Genomic DNA, 3,398 nt, shown 5'->3' with positions numbered 1-3,398 from the left:
CTCTACTATAATGAGCTTTAAGTAATTTTTTTATGGCCCAGAATGGAAAACCAGGAGCTTCTGAAAACCTAAACTTTTCATAGTTTTATTTTCAAACAAGAAAGTAACACTTTCAGAGCTTTTGCAATTTCTAATACTGAGGGAGGAAAAAACACTGAGACAATTTTATCACCATACAACTTCAATGGGGAGGTATTTTGGCCATTTGTTGTGACTTTACTGTCAGACCAAAAATGAAAGATCACTCTTGAGCCTGGGCTCCCAACAACCTATGTTGTCTCTGAAGTTGATGAGACAACGACTACATTTTCAGTCAAATTTCTTAAGTTTTAGTAGCCATTTTTAATGTCTTAAATCAATCTTAAATCACAAAAAAAGTGAAAAATTTACCTTTGTCTTCAACGTGACTAACTTTCCTGAAGACATCATGCCCACCTTCCAGTTCTCAATGCTATTACAATATGAGGGGAAGGGAAAGTCCTCTGTGAAACAAAGCTTTAAAAATACAGTTCTTTTTCTTTTCTCTTATGGATCTAAGAACAGCATTTACTCTATAATTTGTCAATCAATTCACCCATCAAATAAATGCAGAGAAATCATAACCCTCAAATTCTCAGGTGGTTTTTTGTTTTGTTTTGTTTTGACATTTAAAAATAAGATACATAATTCTGCTCGTTCATACTCTTTAATTACTAAGTAAATACCAAAGTATCTTCAAATATATATATATATATATATAAAGTTCTCAATTTTAGTCTATGACTACACAAAGAAAAATAAGCACATAAAATTTAGAAGAGAAAAGCTTGGTTATGTGAGATATTTTAATATTTAAACCACCACCATTTTCTACTGTTATTTTTTTTAATAAAGTTTATTGATTATGCTATTACACTTGTCCCAAATTTTCCTCTGTGCCCCCCTCCACCTGGTATCCCCCTTCCATTCAGCAATCCCCTGCCTTAGTTCACGTTCATCGGTCATGCATATAAGTTCTTTGGCTTCTCCATTTCCTATACTGTCCTTATCATCCCCGGGCCTATTTTGTACCTACCAATTATGCTTCTTGTTCCTTGCACCTTTCCCCCGTTCCCCTTTCCCCCTCCCAGCTGATAACACTCCAAATGATCTCTATTTCTATGACTTTGTTCCTTTTCTGGTTGTTTGCTTAGTTTGTTTTTTAGATTCAGTTGTTGATAGTTGTGAGTTTGTTGCCATTTTAATGTTCATAGTTTTGATCATCTTCTTTTTCTTAAATAAGTCCCTTTAACATTTCATGTAATAATGGTTTGGTGATGAAGAACTTCTATAGCTTTACCTTGTCTGAAAAGCACTTTATTTGCCCTTCCAACCTAAATAATAGCTTTGCTGGATAGAGTAATGTAGGTTGTAGGTTCTTGTTTTCATCACTTTAAATACTTCTTGTCTGCAACGCTCCTTTTGAGAAATCAGCTGATAGTCTTATGGGAACCCATTTGTAGGTAACTGATTATCTCTTGCTGCTTTTAAGATTCCCTCTTTATCTTGAAACTTTGGTGTTTTAATTATGATGTGTCTTGGTGTGTTTCTCTCTGGGTCCAACTTCTTTGGGATTCTCTGTGCTTCCTAGACTTGTATGTCTATTTCTTTCACTAAATTAGAGAAGCTTTCCTTCACTGTTTTTACAAATAAGTTTTCAATTTCTTGTTCTTTCTCTTCTCCTTCTGGCATCCCCATGGCTCAGATATTGGTACATTTAGAGATGTCCCAAAGGCTACTAATACTACCCTTGATTCTTAAAATTCTTTTTCCTTCTTGCTATTCTGTTTGAATGCTTACTTCTTCATTATGTCCCAAATCATTTATTTGAATCCCAGCTTCCAGTCCTCCACTGATGGTTCCCTGTGGATTTTTCTTTCTTTTTTTTTTTTTTCTTCTTTTTTATTTTTTATTCATCCCTTTTTGAAACTAGCCCACATACTACAGAGCTGTTAGGCCAGCTTCAGTATTACTTTTCCTCCCTTTATGAACACCAAGATCGGTATTCACATCTGATGGGAAGGGGAACTGGAGGATCCTGTGGATTTTTATTTCACTTAGTGTAACCCCTTTTCTTTCTTTCTTTTTAAATATGCTTTATTGATTATGCTGTTACAATTGTCCCAATTTCTTTTCCCTTTTTTCCCCTCCACCCAGTGAAACCCTTCCTCCAGTTGCCCCCCCCACCTTTGTCCATGCCCATTGGTTGTGCATATAGTTCTTCTCAACATCTTCCTATCCTATATACTCCACTCCCTCCTATTATGCTTCTTAATTCCTGCACCAGCTCCCTCCCTTTCCCCCTTCCTTCTCCCTGCTGAGCTCCCCGCAAAATGTTCCCCATTCCTATAATTCTTTTTCCACTCTCACTGCGTACTTAGTTTGCCTTTGTTTCAATTCCCTAGCTTCTGTTGTTGGTTGTTGTGATACAGTTTTCATTTTGATGTTCATAGTTTTGATCCTCCTTCTCCTAAACAACTCCCTTTAACATCTCATATAACAGTGGTTTGAATCTGATGAACTCCTTCAGTTTTACTTTGTCCTGGAGGCACTTTCTCCACCCTCCTATTCTGAATGACAGCTTCACTGATAGAGTAATCGTGGTTGTAGGTTTTTGCTTTTCATTACTTTGAATATTCTTGCCAGTCCCTTCTTGCCTGCAGAGTTTCTTTTGAGAAATCAGCTATAGGGGCAGAGCCCTGTACAGTTGTCACAGCTCAGCAACCCTTCTCACCATGTTACAGAACCCTTGGGCTGCTCCAATTGAAAACAAACCCACGGGCTCTTTAGTTAGGGGCCCGATTGCCCGCCACCAAAATTATAACTCTCAATACCAGAGTTTAGTGAAAAGAAAAAGAATTGTTTATTTAACAGTTATATAGATTTAGTTATTTGTGGATTTCTGTTGTTAAGTCTTATATTCTTTAAAACACCCATAAACACATATTCTTGCCTCCCCTCTACCAAACCAGGTTAGCTTTAGAAGTTAGCGAAACTGTCTCCCTACTTTCCAAACACAGTTCAGTTTTACCAGCAGCTGCCAATCACTCTTCTGATTGGGGAGGTCCTTTCTGTGCTGTGGTGCCCTCTAGCTCTCAATGCAGAACCACCTGGATTCTCATCCTCCTTGCAAACTGCCTTCTTCCCGCAAACCACATGGCGAGAGCCTCTTAAAGCAGCCTGGAGACTCTTTCTCCAAGCCACATGGAGGGAGCACATGAGAGCCAGAGCCTCTTAAAGCAGCCTGGAGACCCCTTCTCCAAGCCACATGGAGAACTTAGCTTCTTTATTCCACATGGAGAAGGCCCCTTCACCAAGCCACAGGAAGGGGGTGAGAGAGCGACAGCGCAAGAGAGAGAGAGAGAGAGCAGGAGAGAGAG

At 38.6% G+C, this 3,398-nt stretch overlaps 1 non-coding gene across 1 annotated transcript; it reads right to left on the bottom strand.

The window, feature by feature from the left end:
* Positions 1-1,935: 1,935 nt before the first annotated feature.
* LOC150010147 (small nucleolar RNA SNORA61) lies at positions 1,936-2,055 on the bottom strand. The gene has a single exon (XR_016511569.1). It is a non-coding gene; the product is annotated as a small nucleolar RNA SNORA61 (small nucleolar RNA).
* Between the last annotated feature and the right edge of the window lie 1,343 nt (positions 2,056-3,398).

This window comes from Furipterus horrens, unplaced genomic scaffold, assembly GCF_987537825.1.
Source record: "Furipterus horrens unplaced genomic scaffold, mFurHor1.1.pri manual_scaffold_5, whole genome shotgun sequence".
Lineage (NCBI taxonomy): Eukaryota > Metazoa > Chordata > Mammalia > Chiroptera > Furipteridae > Furipterus > Furipterus horrens.
The sequence above is the reverse complement of the archived record's forward strand: the minus strand, read 5'-3'. Positions and strand labels throughout refer to the sequence as shown.